Source organism: Emydura macquarii, unplaced genomic scaffold (genome assembly GCF_026122565.2).
Source record: "Emydura macquarii macquarii isolate MOO-44397 ecotype Brisbane River unplaced genomic scaffold, CSIRO-AGI_Emac_v2 contig_1483, whole genome shotgun sequence".
Lineage (NCBI taxonomy): Eukaryota > Metazoa > Chordata > Testudines > Chelidae > Emydura > Emydura macquarii.
The window spans coordinates 8,429,296-8,445,862 of record NW_027131620.1 but is presented as its reverse complement, the minus strand read 5'-3'; the positions used below and the strand labels follow the sequence as shown (position 1 = coordinate 8,445,862).

The following is a 16,567-nucleotide window of genomic DNA, read 5'->3' as shown; positions in this document are numbered from 1 at the left end:
TAGGGGAATTGCATGTCAAGAACTATAGAAACAAAACAATCCCCCAAACATACTTTATTCAGACCCAGTTCGGGTTGGAGGCAGCAGGATCCCCCTATAGAAGGGCAGGTTACCGATTTATAAGAAAAAAGGGAGAGCTCTGAATTCTGGGTTCATATAATGTGTTAACCTTCTAGCTAATTACAAAACAATGGCTAATTACAGTACAATGTTATCACTTGGAGTCGGTTAGAATTGTTGCAATCGGCTTTGGGGCAGAAGGAATGCTGCAAAAGGGTTTAAGGACTATGTCAGGAATGAGCAACACATCACAGAGGCTATTCAGCATATATGGACCCCATTGCACATGTAACATCCTGTAATTTGGTAGCAGTCTGCTCCCGGAGGAGATTCTGTCATGTCCTGCTCTACTTAGCACAGTACCCTTATCCCAGGCAGTCACTTCGAGTAGTGTCCCAGTCACCCATGAGTGAGATGGTAGCCTACATATAAGTTCTTTGCCCCCAGAAAACCTAGTGCAGTTTTAATTTCAATTCATTTTAAAAGTAGGCATGTGGGGGTGAAGGAGCAAGGAAGATAGAGAATTTACACTTGGATAAGACAAAGGAACCCTTTTCATACCCCAAACCTATTCTTCTGTTGTTACTGCAGCTGCACCTCCTTCTCTGTCTCAAGTTTCCACTGCCTTTCACTTGTTAACATTCCCTACAGCCTGAGGTAATGCACTCTGGCAAAATGCTATGCTAACCAAGATCTAAACTTTGAAGACTCAAAAACACATCAGTGGTTTCACACAGAAAAATGCATTCAGCCTTCAATAATAAGTGGCATAAGTAATGGCATCTGAAACCTCCTTGGCCAAAAAAAAAAAAAGAAAAAAGAAAAGAAAGTTGACTGACAATTCATTCCCCATAATATGTTGAGATAGATTGCCTTAGAAAGGCAATGAAATTGCATAGGAAGTGATATTTTTTGGGGGAACTGTATAATTCACTGAATATGTTGTAGTGCATTGTGCAAGCAGTGTTATATTTGGGGCACACTGGGAAGTATTAGATATGAAATTACTTTGTATGACGCAGCCCAGACGTTAAAAAATGTGCATTGCTTGGGACTACATGATTCAGTGAGAAAATATAAATGGAAAATTACTGGAGCTGAAATTTTATTGCAAAGTTATTTATCTTTGTTATTACTTTCTGAATCCTTTTGTGCTCATTGTTGGCCACGACAGACAGAGCAACTCTTACTTACACTTTAAACAGAGGATTATGAGACTCACCGCATATCAAAGAGAGACTCACCACATATCAAAGGAAGAGATTAAGATTGGGGCCCACGTCGGTGTTTACGGTTCCTAAAATTGAAATACAAAAAATGTTTTGTAATACATGACACAGATCGCGTAGTCGTATAACATATTAGGTCCATTCAGTATTTTCTATTAAACATCATAATAGCAAAACCAGTTGATAAAACCAATTTTCTTGATTTAATAGTCCCAGGACTCTAAGGAACAAGAGTAACCGCTGGGTGGGTTTATGGAAGTCAGTCCAATATTCCTGAAATTAATAGGGAAAAGTGATCTCATAATTTTTTAGTGGGGGATGAATTATATAACAATATGTTTACATTATCTATCTTCTCTTCAGAATGTATCTACTTGTAATGAAGGTGTACAAATGGGAAAATCCACAAGTTCTTATTTAGGCCTTGATCCTCCAAAGTATGGAGCACACCCTCCATTCCTATTGACTTTTGTTGGAGCGCTGGACACATAGCCTGACTCAGAACACAGTCCAAGGCAGGTATGTAGTTACACACCTAGATTGCCTGAGTAATTACATGATTGTATCACAAATGGCAAGTTAACCATCTAACTTGCTAATTTACATGTATCCTTGCCCTGACCAGTCACTGTACTTGCAAATATGTGTCATTGCCTGTGTATGCAACTGCACCTATGCAGAATCGAAAATCTGGACTTCCCTTCACCTTCTTCTAACTTTAATTTCTGTCCTGCCTCTCATGTAATGTCCAAAACGGTCCTTGTACACACAGATGCTGAAAGTAGGAGTGCTGCTGCACTCCACCTAGAAATGGTTTCCATCAAATACAGGGTTTACAGTGGCTCAGCATCCCTACTATAAAAATAGTTCCAGCACCATTGCTCATGTATAAGAAACAAGCAGAACGGAGAGAAATGAAAGGAAAACGTCATGGCAGAAACCTGCGTGTGCATGCACACTTTTGAAGGTGAGAGTTTATTTGGATGGGTGCTAAAGATGGCACTAAAAAAAAAAAAAAAAAAAAAAAAAAAAAAAAAAAAAAAAGAGGCAGATGTTGGTGTGAATGTGTTATCATAAAACATCTGTGTGCCGCTAAATCAAAAGCCAGTAGACTGAGGATAGTGGTAATCCTGAATCAAGCTGTTATCCCATTCCTAATTCTGTCTTCTGAAGGTTTCTGGCATGTGATCAAACCCTTTGTAGTTGGAGCATGAGAAGGAAAGGTAATTCTTATTCAGATTTCATTGTCTCTGACTGGGTTTCTCTAATGCACAAAAGCAAAGGGAGTAGGGATTGACACTGGAGATTTCAGCAGGATATAAATCTCCAAAAGCTTGACCTCCACTCCAAACACCTCCCCAACCATAGTTGAATGTAGTACAATTTATGCCAGTCCCAAAGCATCTTCAGTAAATGAAGAAAGTGAGAGAGAAAATGACAGTCCTATCTGGTGAAGGGTTGGATTTAGAATAAATGCCTCACTCTCTGCATTTCCTCACTTCAGTCCCACTTTCTGTGCAGTCTCTTTATGGCAATTCAGAAGCCAAAGCTATACTATATTCCCCGTTCGGGGGGAGGGGGGGCTATGACCAGACATTTGTATAGCTCATAAAGGGAAAAGGACCTAGAAACTCCATGAAATCCAGTAGAGACTTGTTATTAATCTATTTTACATGCAAGGTGCTCAGATATTCCAGCAGTGGATTGCAGTAGAAATCCTGTAGGTAGGCAGAGTCAAGTACTTTTGCTCTACAATGGGGTAATGACCAGTTTCGATAACCCTGGAGCTAGTCAGTGTGGAGAAAACCTGAATCACCTTTTGAAAATAGAACAATCAATGCATTATGAGCCACATATTTTCAAAGACATTCAAGCCCACATTTAGGTAAACTGGATCTGTTTAGCTGGGACTTTTCTCTCACATTAATCTTTGCCTAAAGTATCACCTGTGATAATGGCAGTGTGATTGGCTGACACTCATTTCTCTCTCTCGTAGGTGTTTCTCTAGTATCTGCACCCCAGCATCAAAGTGCAGTGGTATTCCTGAAAGCACAGCCTTGGAGAAAAGCCCAGCGTTATATTAAAATGGCAGGCCCTGCAGGTTCAGAGATGCTAAAAAGGTGTTTCCAGTGGATATCGTTTGAAAAGGCAGAACAAGTAATGAAGTATATCCCTATTCCTGGGAACACTTGCAGGTGTAATGAGGGTAGCTAGCTGGTGACATTTTGGTGGGTATGTGAGGGCTGCTTGGTTTGAGGAGACAAGGTAAGCTAGTGGTTAGGGCAGGATACAATGTTGTTTAACAGGACAGTGGCACAATCACTTCTGGGTTCCTGCCCCATTTCTAGAGTGGACACAATTATACAAACCTCAAAGGAGTGCTGTGAGGCTTATTCAGTTAACGGCCTGACCTCCTCAATGAAACATGCAGGAGGCACAAATATTAGACCTGCCACTACATTTGCATTTGTTCCATTCTTTATTAAAGGACAACAGATTGAACGTACTCTGCCTAAAGTATTTGTAAGTCTGCTATCCAAAGACGTGAACGTGCCTACACATTAAGACAAGGTGTGTAATTTGCCCAGCTGAAACTAAATATTGTATTAAACTAGCAATTCGTACAATTCAATACCACGCTTAGTGGGGTTTTGGTTTTTTTTGTTCAAACAGATCAGCTTCAAGATTTTAGTCCTGCAAATGTCTGCTGGAAAAAATGTTGTGGTATGCTGCTTAATAAAGGAGAATTTTTTAGCCTTTTGCAAACTTTTTCAATAGTGAAACGTTTAACATGGAATTAGTGTTGAACAAATTAAAATTTTACCCCAACTGCTGTTAGCCAAGTGTTTAAAACCCACCATCTCTGCATGGAAAGGATATTCCAAAGAAATGAGGCCCCAATTCAGTCAAGCATTTAAGCACATGCTTAATTCCATTCTTATTCAGCAATGCACTTAACATAAACCTCAAAAGTTAAACACGTGCTTTGCTGCCTAGGCATGAACTCAAATCAGGTCCTTAGAGGAGACATTATTGTTCTACCTTCTATCCCTCCCACACTCTCTTATATCCCCACTGAGTTTCTGAAGCAACATGTATTTGAAGTTGAATATCTCCAGCCCATTTAAGTTGATTTTGTTGTAGGAAAGCTATTCTCCAGTGCCAGCAGGACTGCAGGTAGCTCATGGTGGGGATTTCCCAATAATCTAAATATTCATTGCCCTGTAAGGTAATATTTCTTTTCTTTGCACAAGCATAGAGTCCTTTTAAACATATTTGAATTCCATATCATGCAAGCAAGTTAACCGCTCCATACCTGCAGTCTTTTGAAATGGGTTCATTATTTATTTATTAGAAAGACTTACTGAGAAGACTGAAATAAAAATGTCTTTCTGTATTGCTTCAGCCACAGAAGTGGTTTCCCCTTGGTTGCTCTTGACCCCAGCTAGCGAAAACTTTTCTTTGTTAACTTATCTTCTTCCCCCAACTAGACTGGAACCTTGATCTACAGAGATGTGCCCTCCCCATCCCTTCTTTTGCTGTTGATTTTTAAGTACTTCCCTCTGAGTATTGTTAGCACACTCACACATCTCTGTGCTCAGAAAGAAAGACTCATTATACCACCAACATTGTTTGAGTGGCTCAACTTTTTATGGTTTGCTCACCCTGACGCTCTCAGGAAAAATATATATCTTCCATATAACGGTTCTATTTCATGAAATGTATCAGAGACTATGCCACGAGACTTGAAAGCAAAATTATGTTTTAATATGGATTCATTTGAAATGTTTGAAAGATATACTAAGGAACATATGCATTAATAATAGTGTACTTGCCTCTAATGCATTTTATCACCTGATAAAGTTAATCAAATTATGAGACGTTCTGATGTTTAAGCCACAACTACATGGTTCAAGAAACAAGGGACTAGACTGGGGCCCAGGAGATTCGGATTCTATTTCTGGCTCTGCCCCTGGCCTGCCAGTGATCCTTGGGCAAGTGTGCCTGTTTCCTCAACTGTAAAGGGATAATAAAGATGCTAGCATCCTATATAAAATGCTTTGAGATTAAACAAGAGCTCAGTTTCACCATTATACCAGTTTTACAAAAGGGTAAACTGAGGCACAGTAAATCAGGAGGGGTGGGGGAAAACAGATTAGAATCCAGGACTGGAAATCCTAATCATGATGCAGGAAATTTAAGTTAATTTGTTCTTGATCCCTGTGGATTTGTATTCTCAGAGTTTTGTATGAAGTTTCAGGTTTGAATGGTCAAACAAGCAAGGAACAAAACTCAAAGACATTGAGCGCCACATGGTTTTCTTTGTAAGCTATACAAAAATCATGAATGGTTTTGTTTAAATCTGAAAAGCCAAACACAGAGCAGCCATGATGAGAGAACCCACACAGTATGAAGCTGAAGAAAATATTTGTTAACCTTTGGGAAGCAAAGCCACCCAGGTTCCCATAGCCCTAGGAATAGCTAGCCAGGAGCAGTTACGTACATAGTGTACTTCTACAAGGACATGTTACAGAAATGTTTGTAACAGTTCCATGGTCACATGGTTCTCACAGCTGTCACTCAGCTACACACTCATAACTTCATAGCAATATCCAAGTGTCACAGGCCTAGAACTCCCTGCCTCAATTTTTCCTCACCAGGTCTTTTCTACCTGTCCTGAGTGAATCGCATAGCACAGCCCTCCAGCTGAGTTCAATCCTCTTCTGGGGCAACAAGACTCCAAACAGCCTAAAAGATCCTTCCACACTGCTTGGTACCTACCTCAGCTCACCCTTTGGGCTCAGCCTCTTCTCAACCACCTTTAAGTTGCTCCACTCTGGGCTAGAGCCCTGATTCCCCAGCAACTACCCCTCCCAGACCCTGCTTTAGCAACTCCTACCAGAGCCTAGCTTGATCCCTATGGCTTTTCTACCAAACTGAGTTCTCTGCCCTTTTATCAGGCCCAGCTGCTCAGGCTATTACCCCATCTCAATTAGACCTGACACCTGAGGCGGGGAGGCAGCTAATTATGACACAGATTAGGCTGACTGAACAGGGATAACTAGCCCCACGCCTCCTGATCCTTACAGGGGCAGGCCATCCTGGACAAAGCTCAGCTCCAATGACTTGGGAATCTCCCTGTGTTGTTAGTGGTCTAGAGTCTATGCCACCCAGATGAGAAGTTCTGATTCTATCCATTAGGCAGCAATGGTGCAACACGGCACACTACTGAACAGAAAGGAAAGCTTGCGTGTGTGTTTGCAGGTGTTCAGGCAGACATGAAGTAAAAGAAAAGTTAAGAATAAAATAACGACACTTTTAAGAATTCCCAGGCACACTGACCTGTATATCATTCCTGTGAATTTCTGATTGGAGGTAACTATCAAAGCTGAACACATTTTATGGAACAGCTTTAGACAAACGGCTAAAAATAAAAAGATCTGTGAATGAAGGGTTCACAACACTTACTGCTCGGTCATATCCCAACGTACAGTAACTCAAGGGAGGGCAGAGGTCTCAGGGGTGTGTGTATGTGTGTGTAGATGTTAAATGTAGGCCATTATATTTTAATATAATTTTCTTTTTCCTCCATGATGAAGATAATTTTTGCTCATACCGTTTTAACATAGATGGTCTTGGAGTCCCTTCTTTCTTGCACCATCATGATGAAGCACCCTGATGAGGCCAGCAGAGCAGGCATTGCATCTTTCCATGCAATATCTATTCAATGGCATAGAGATACACCTCAATGGGACTACAAATTGCCAGCCTCTTTCAGTGCATTAATAAACTACCTATTCATTTGTTCATGCTGAGTCTCAGAACATCTCAGGGTCCAATCCAGATCTCACTGAAATCAATGGAAATACACCCATGACTTCAATGGGAGTTGGATCAGACCTTAAGGCCCGCATCAATGAACTCCACCTGGGATGAGGCACGTGGCTCCATGCTGAAGTCAATGAATTCTATGCAGGTTCAGTGGTACATTTGCACAGAACTCACTGCAGGACCAGGGCCCATGAGATTAAACCGTTTCTAACCTGTTTTTTTGCTGTAGTGTGTGTGTCCTGGCTTGGCTAATTTGGTCACACGAAAGGCCCCCTAACACTGCAGATCTCTTGAAACCATGGATTGCCATAGTCTGAGTTTAGTTTAAGTTATTTAACAAACACAAAAGTTAATCGCAATTCACTTCCTGATGGGAGGAAGCTTCCTTAAAACAGTTATAAACACTGTTTCACTGGTACTGCCAAGATGGCAATGAAGATTTGCTACCAGAAAAAGAAACAAATCTATTTTTGCTACTTCCAGAGTGAGCTCACCAGAGCAGTAATTGCAATGTTCATACTCTTTACCTTTCTGAAACCACCTATTGATTTGATTGTGTAGATAAATATGCAGTGACAAAATTCAGTACTGTACTGACCTCCAGCTGAGTGAGATTGGTAGCAATGTAGCAGTGAGTAGAATTTTAATAGTCTGTAGTAAAATCAGCCTGTCGGTGTCCTCATCAATTACTATCTCCACAGATACCAGAAATACACTAAAATAATTTCACCTGAAAGACCAGCCCGCACTCGGTACTGAGTGAAAAACATGCCACTGTCAAACTGCTTTAAATGTTCTTTTTTATGCCAGAGAGATGATTTAGTTTAGTTGTATTTGTTTACTGAGGCAGTGTGGTTGCTGTAGAATAGTGTTTCTCAAACAGTGATCCACAATCCCTTGGGGAATCATGAAAGGCAATCAGGAATCAGGGTGGTTACCAGAGCTAATTTTATTATAATATAAAGCAAAGAAAATCTTGCTTCTCCACTCCCCGCACACCCTTCCTCTTCAAAGTCAAGTATTCAATGTCAACTCTGAAAGACACACACGCGTGCATGGGTTACCACCACAACACTTTTTACTCTTACTTTTATAGTAAATCTCAGATGGGCCATGAACATTTTTTACTTTGTATAAAGGGTGGCCAACCTCAGGAGGCTGAGAGACACTAATGTAGATATAGTCTGTAACAGACAGATGTGAGCTGTTCTCCATGCTGGCCCCGACTACACCTATCAAAACATCAGAGAGCAAATGTGGAAAAGTGACCTTGGATTTTGGGTGCCTCCAGGGGCTCGATGTTCACAGGAGCTGAGCATCCACAGCTCCATCTGAAGGCAAAGGGATTTGTGGGTGCTCACCGCTTCTGAAAATCAGGCCCAAGGAATCAAACTGGGCACCTAAAATCAGAGGCCACGTTTCAAAATGTTAGCCTTGGAGATGAGAAATCCTGCAATTCTGAGGGCACGCTGACCCACAGACATGCTGGGACTGCTGAGTGATAGGTCATAAACCAGGCCGTGACCTAACACTGAGTGTGTCACACCAGGCCACTGTGGTGAAAGAAAAGCATGAAACAATACATAAGAAACCTTACAAATGAAAGAAGCCACCAGGCTCCAGAGGCAACACGTTCATTTCTTATGTCCTTTTCATTTTCTTATTTTCTCCCCGCAACCCTTAATCTCGGGGCGTCAAGAATCTCATCTAATTCTCAACTCTGCCTCCTAATGCTCTGTGAATACATTTTCCTACATGGTTACTTGCGGCACATACTCATTACTTTCTGCATGAACAAGCTTCAGATAGTCTCTCTTTGGCTCCCGATTTTATAAGACTTCAGATTAAGTCCTCGTATTGTCAGGCTCGGATGGATCAACGTTATCAAGATTTTTATTTCTTCCTTGTGTTATTACTTTATTAAATTTTAAATCTTTAATAATAAACTCTCCCTATTCCCACATGACAATAGGCTTAACTTGTAAAAACTTTTCTCACAACTTCTACAATTTTCCAACTCTAGTATCATTTTCTTCACCCTAATCTACAAGTTTTCTAAAGCAGTTATATTATTTCTATGCTATGCAAAAGAAACCAATATCCTGTATCAGTAATATGAATATTGGGTGAAATTCAGCCCCCACCTCAACCCTCCAAAAACAGACTGTGTGCAAGGATGGGTTGGGAGAGCTGCTACTGCAGCCCTTAGCATAGGTTGTGACACCTCAGCCTCCCCAGGAAGATTGTGGCCACGGGATCCACATGATAACAGATTGATTGTGGCTGTTTTGTGGTTATTTACATATACGCATAATATAACAAAGCCAAACCCTGCTTCTCAGTTGTTCTGTATAGGTACATTCAAACATGTATTAATTAGCCCTATTCTTGGATGCTAATATTTGGCTTACTTTATAGCTGCTTTGTCCAGTATTTTTGATGTGCATGGAACCAAATGAACTGAATAGAGCTGATCGGGAGTTTTGTTGATGAAATATTTTTTGCAGTGGAAAATATGCCAATGCCAAACCTTTTCATGGAAACTTAGCAGTTTTGATTAAACTTTCATTGGGAAGGTTTCTGAGGTCCAGGATGGCATTTCTGGTTAAAGAGCTAGCATGATCAGAACAACCCATAGCCCAGTGGTTAGGGTCCTTCCCTTGGCAGTGGAGACGTAGATTCAAATCTCTGTTTTAGAGCAGCAATTTGATCCTCGCTTTCCAACACCTCAAGAGAGTACCCTAACTGCCGGCCTGGCTCAATGAATATTTATTTCTTTTTAATGCAAAATAGAACAGCTCCAGAGAGAGAAAGAGACCGACTCCGTACCCAGTGGTTAGGGCATTCAATGGGCTATTTGCTATTCTGAATTCTTTTTCGCTCTCTTTTTGTGCCTATGCAGAGTGAAAACAAATGTCAAAAACCTTGAAATTTGTCCTGAAGTGGAATTATTGTTTTCCTGCCAACACAACTTTTGAGATCTCCTTCCTCACCCTCTTCAAAGGACTGTGCCTGTGAGGTCTCATGACGGCCTCAGCCATTTGTCTGGGCCAAATTTCAAACTGAACCAATGTTTTTAAAATAGCGGAATACACACTTTCATGAATATCAAATGTACCTACATTTACAGAAGGGACATTAATGGGACAGAACTCCAAAGAAAGGGATCCCATTACTCTTTGACTAGTTTCTTATCAAATCTGCCACTTAACCTCTGAAGTATAAGATAATTAGAAATCTTCCCTGAAATTATCCAGACCATCACCCCATCTCTCCGTATTAATTATAGCCTCAAGCACTCTTGAGAGTATGTTGCCTAGATCTAGTGGTTTGTCAATTGGAACTCAAGCTTTAGTCTCTTAATTAGAGATGTGCCAAAGTACCCGAAGTTACTGGAGATGGCTGGCAGAGCGTTTCCTCTCCACCTTTCTTCCATTTAATGGCTTCATTACAGATTAATGTCCACAGTAATAGCATGTATACATTTTGCAGAGCAGCTGAACTATTGAAGTGCTGCAGATTTTGATTGGCGCTCCTGTCGTGCTGCGTCGTGTTAAAAGTCCCTATTATTCTGTTCCACACGGAGAGCTGATGTGATGTAATGTAGCACGACATTGCATAAGCAAATTAACAGCTCAACAATATGACACCTCATGTCCTCAATTACAGTAGCCACTGCTCATGAACTTGACTCATAGTAAAGCTGGGGATAATGAATTATTCATTTGCCGCACTGATCTGCAGATAATTCAATACTCAGACCGCCTTTGCTTTCAGTAATCTTTTACACCATTATTTATATTCATCCTTTTACTTGGTAAAGATGAATGCTAAGTAATTGTTAAATATCTCTGCTATTTCCCGAATGAACTGAAGACACGAATACGATTGCAATATTCTTTTTCTTCTGTTTGAACTGAACTACATCAACAAAAACAAAAAGGTATCATTAGTGAAGAATCCAAACAGTTGTGATCAGTGTAAAAGTAATACCTTCTGGACAAGGAAAATATTGATTTGTTGACATCAATATTTCTCATAACCCACCAATAATATTTCATTTCATATTTGAATAGGAAACATTGTTTTTGTCTCCTGGGCACAAACGATGGTGATACTACCTGCTTTATACTTCTGTAGCTGCTATTTCCTTATGTCTAAGTCTGAAATAGGATAATTAAATATTATATTTTTACGGCTTATGAATTCAAAGGGCTAGTTTTGCTATGCAGATCAGATCCACTGTCTTTGCAGAAAGCCTGAGTAAAGGAGTGTTGCCCAGGAAGTCTCCAAAGAGGTAAAGAAACAGAATCTTCTTCCAGTCCATTCTAGCAGTCACATCACTCTTTGTTGCTCTTGCTCTTCCTACTGTATAAGTATGTGTTTCTGCTGTTATCTTGACTAGCCTCAGCAAGTCCGTCCCTAGGGGAACGTGTGGCCCAGAGCAAATCGTCCCAGCACACAGCTGGGAGGCAGGCTGCAGCTTCCTGCCTCCCTCCTGGTCCCCGCTCCAAGCCACGAGGTGCGCTGCAGCATGAAACCAGGACCCTGGCAGCAGCCGCCCGCCTTCCAGCTGGTCCTGGTACAAAGCTGGGACCCTGGTGGCAGCTGCTTGCCTCCCACCAGATCCCGCTGCACAACCAGGAGTTAGGCTGCAGCTGCTCGCCCCCCAGCCAGTCCTGGCATGAAGCATGGGCCCCCCCAAAGCACAGGGCCCGGAGCAGTTGCCCCAATTCGCTGTACACTAAGGACAGCTCTGAGCATCAGGGATTGAACCAGGGACCTACTGTGCTAAAACCATAAATCCCTGCAATCTGACAGTCTCACACCTTCTGCAGAGTCAGCATAGAAGGGGAGACTTAACATCTACGGACCGCTGGGTTAGACATATATTCAGAGATCCATACTGTCAACCCTCTCCTGGCCCTCTGAGAGCATCATACTCCTTAAATTCCACATTTAAGCACCTACTTAAGCGGCCTGCTATTCAGAAGTTTTGAGTACACATAGCTTCCTCTGAAGTCAGTGGGAACTATGGATGCTCAACCCTGCTGAAAATTCAGTCTACTTAATTATCTGCCTAGCTTTTGAGCAGCCAAGTTTGAAAATGATGGCCTTAAGCTTCTGGTGACACAGGCTGATGAGGGTCGGATCCATTTTTAGCCTAATTGGTAATACAGGACTTCATCTAAAGACAATGGAAATAAATAGGCATCTTTCCACTGGGTGGGCTTTGGTCCAGGCCTATAGTGCCAACAAGTTACACGTCACTTTACAAACACAGGATCCAAACGAAACCAATGGACATTTTACTCAAGCAAAGCTTTATGTTCAGAAATCTGAACAACTCTTATTCCCTTCATAAGCAATGGGAGCTGCAAGTACTCCCTTTATAAGTAAGGGCTTTGGGATTTGGCCCCATAAGGTTAAGACACATTCTAGCCAAGCCAGTATCTGTTGCTTGTCAGCATGGCTGCCCCAAAGCCAGTTTTAAAACCATATCAGTGAAGGTGCTGTAGGTAACCCGAGGCACCAATGAATTTCAGAAATGCAGGCAGAATTTATCAAGTGTATGGAATCAGGTTCCATAAGCCATGCCAGTGGAGCGCTTCATAAATAGGAACCTTCTGACACAGACATACTGAACTATAAATCGCAGCATAATGATATCTTCTCAGCCACAGAGAAAAATTCTCATTACTATGTGCCTGTGGCTTATTTTTTCTGGTACTCGAGCTGTTACTGTCCTATCAAACCAGGAGAATAAAGGGATTTTCCGAAATAGTGGTTGGAGTCCCTCTTCTCTGGAGGAGAGAATTTGTTCTTTGATAAGCTAGAGAGACGAGGATTTCTACGTGGATGCAAATGTGCTCCTAAAGGTCACTTTAAGTTCAACCATTGTGAGGAAAAATTGGTTTCTCAGCACTGATTCATTAGCCCACAGTGTTATCACTTTCCCAATATGTTAGTATGTTTCGAGAGACTTTGGCGCCGGCTGTTCTTATCTCCCCACCAGGCAGCTCAGCACAAATGACAAACAGCTTCTCTTTGGTTTTATTTTTTATTTTTTTCATCTTGTGGAGACAATACAGGGAAAGGGGGGAGGAGAAAATTTAAAATGATCAGTTAGAATAAATGAAAAGTGAATGAACAGTGAACTTACGGACACCTATTGTACCCTCATCGACACATGCCAGGTTCTTTCTCTTGTTCTCGGCTAGACTGAATCTTATCCCTGTGCCCTGAGTAAGGGGCAGTGCATAATTGATCCAGGAGCACAGCCTGGACCAAATTCTGACTCACAGAGCCATAGTCTGCCTGCTGCTTCACCCCTTTTACCTGGTGCAGCTTTCTTCCCTCTTTGTGCTGACTCAGCTGCACTGGCTGGCAAAATGAGTCGGGGAAGGTGGACCTTGTCTCTAGCCAATCTCTGCCCCTGCCCACCCACCTATGCAGGAGTGGAGCAGTGGGCCATTTCCAGCTGTTTTTCTTGCAGCACTGTGATACAAGTAGCAAGACTCTTTCTCTCCTGTGTGACAGGGTAGCAATTTCAGAATCCAGCCCTATCGCTGCAAGGATGGATAGATTTCTTGACGCAGGATGAAGACCATTGTATCTTGCTCACTCGTTGTGTAACTGTGTCAATGAACATTTGGCAACTGCATTGCTGTACCACTGATTTTGCAAAATACTTTGGGGTACATGCTTCAATAGAAGCCTGCAAGTAGTTCTCTTAGTGGAACTACTCACATCCTGAAGTCTTCTGGTGAATTGGGGGCTAGGATTCTACGTGACTCGTAGCTGTGGGGTGGGGCCGGGGAAGGGGAGGGAGAAATACATTTATTTTCAAAGTACTTCTAAAAAAATGTTCTGTAAAAGGAAACATTGGTCATTTATTTGCCTCCTGTCTGCTGCTGGAAGCCTTGATTTCAACAAATGTAGCTTTTCTTAATAAGTCAAGTACAGCAGGAGCTCAGACACACACCGTGACCAGTGGAGCTTGCAAAGCATTCCTAGGAGGCTCAGGCCACTGCACAATTGCACACTCTTAGCTAAAACATATCCACCATTCAGTCCTATTACATACAAACTGAACAGAAGGCTGTAGTTCAGTTGTACTGACACAACTATTCCCATTTCAAAGGATCATCTCAAATCCTTAGCAAGTCAAGACTTCAGGAATGTATATAAGTTGACCTCAGTGCCTGCAAGGCATTCACAAGAGAATGACAAAGCACCTTCACATCACCCCCCAACCCGCAAAAAAGGGCTGTTGAAATGTAGAGTTTTGAAACTGCTTCATTCCCAGAATGATGTGGAAACAACAAATGGGCTGACCACACATTTCCTGGAAGTGCAGCTAGCCTGCACCAAGTGTTTCTCCCCCTTCCTTGCCCACCACAGTTTAAATGTCCTTTGCCCGGTGATCACGGCATTGTGAACAGGACTGGCCTTAGATGCTGGGGAGTAGCCTGATACGTGATACTTTGGGGTAGCCACAGATTTAACCAATTTGTTTACCACCACCCACCTCTTCTGCAGATGGAGCCCTACTGCTTGTGCTGGGCTGGGGTTCATGTGTAGTTGCGGCTGTTAATTTTTTTTCCCCAGCAAACAGCTGATATGCTGATGAGCTGCATCCCACTAGATAGCCATCTGCCAGATGGTATGAGCATTCTATGAATTCTGCATCATTTCACAGCACCCAGAATTGTGCTACATGCCTCCCGGTACATATACATTTCACAAGGCCCCCTACCTGGAAGAATTTATGTAACCACCCCCAACACAATCTCAAGCAGAACTTGGACTGGAGTCTACAACAGGAAGGCAATGACCTCTACCATTTGAGCTAAAGGAATACTCCAGTTATCTGACAGCAGTAGTAGGCTGTTTTCTTTTCTATGGAGTAATCTAGAGAGACAGAGATGCCACACAGAGAGCTTTACAAACATGATTTACATGCCTGATTTTTCTCATGACATAAATGAAATAGGTAGGAGAAAGGAAAGACAGTAGCCACAGGAATAAGATGACATGGTTAGTCAGCAATGGGATGCTCATAGCATAGATGACTTTAAAAAAAAACAAACACACTAGCCTAGTTTTGCTGTCTCAGCTGAGTGAAATGCAAAGAGTAAACAGTTTAGTAAAAAGTAAATTAGGGGATGAATATGGAGAGGAAAGAGATAAAATTTAGATAACTGGAGTCATGTTAGTGTAGGGCAAAAGATTTGCTAATGAAACTAATTTTAGAATTTATATTTAAATACTTGGGAAATGTTCAGTTATTGTATTGATGGGGACCATATAAATAGATAGGTAGATGAAGAGACAGACATGAACCAGACCTCAGTACCAAGCACATTGTAATGTTAGGTTTTGCAAACTGATGATAGAGTTTATAAATTGAAATACCGTCAAATAAAATAAATAGAAATGTCGTCCTTAAAAAGCTTAATGGAACCTTTAGTTAAAAGTATTAGTAAATCCTTTGTATTATGAAATATCAATGTAGATTTGATTTTTTAAAAATCTTTAAGGCGTTTAAAATTTGTAGTTAAAAGTAGAGGTTATAAAATCTGAGTGGCTGGTTTGCCATATGTTCCAGAAGATGCTTCTTGTTCTCTGAACTTCACTCATATTCATGCTGGTGAAAGAAAATCTCATATTTTTTTCTGCCTAGTTAAAAATGTAAAGAACACATACAAATGAAGAAATAATCAAGGATATTTTTCTGGCACTCTTGTTCGAATGCCAGTCTGAGAAGACGTTCGTCTTGTTTTATGCTATTAATAATCCTGCATTTGCCAAATCATCAGTGTCTGCACAGTTACAGGACCACATTTTCAATTACTGGATTATGAACAAGTGGGATGAAAGCACAAATTGGGAGGGAAAAACACTGCCTTTTCTTGAACATTTCACTATTAAATCAGGAACTGACAATCTGAGAGCGGTAAATGGACTTATTTCTAAACAGAATGTTGGGTAAAATTAGATTACAGAAGCAAGTAATTTCTGAAGCTAAGCATATTTGAAGTACTATCAGCTGGGTGGATGAGTTGCACAGCTGGTGTTCTTATGGGAGAGTCTAAGCCCTAGAAAGATGAGATACTCTAGCTAATATAAAGAACTTTAACCATTTTGGCTGCTACTCTACTGTATTCCATGCTACTGCTGGTGAGAACTCTGGAAAGTCAGTTTCACCAGCCCATATGGCCTATGTAGCTGAAGGAGATGAGGTGAGTTCATTTCTTTCTTACACAGATTGGCAAAAGAAGGCTGATAGCAAAGCAAAAGCAATACTGGCATATTAGACCAAGGGTGGGCAATAATTTTCACAGAAGAACCACTCCGTGAATTTTGGTAAGGTGTCACGGGCCCGGGCCACTTCCGGCTTCTGGTCATGTGACTGGAAGCAGGAAGTTCAGAAAGCGACCGGC

At 41.4% G+C, this 16,567-nt stretch overlaps 1 protein-coding gene across 2 annotated transcripts in view; it reads right to left on the bottom strand.

The window, feature by feature from the left end:
- The window catches only part of PPP1R3D (protein phosphatase 1 regulatory subunit 3D), a 162,915-nt gene extending 156,709 nt beyond the window's left edge, over positions 1 to 6,206 (bottom strand). For both annotated transcript variants that reach the window (XR_010920978.1, XM_067554135.1), the window contains exons 1-2: positions 6,072 to 6,206; positions 1,305 to 1,357 (exon numbers count right to left, since the gene is read on the bottom strand). The gene's annotated coding sequence lies outside the window, so the exon portion shown is untranslated. The remainder of the gene's footprint in view (positions 1 to 1,304; positions 1,358 to 6,071) is intronic.
- Positions 6,207 to 16,567: the final 10,361 nt, after the last annotated feature.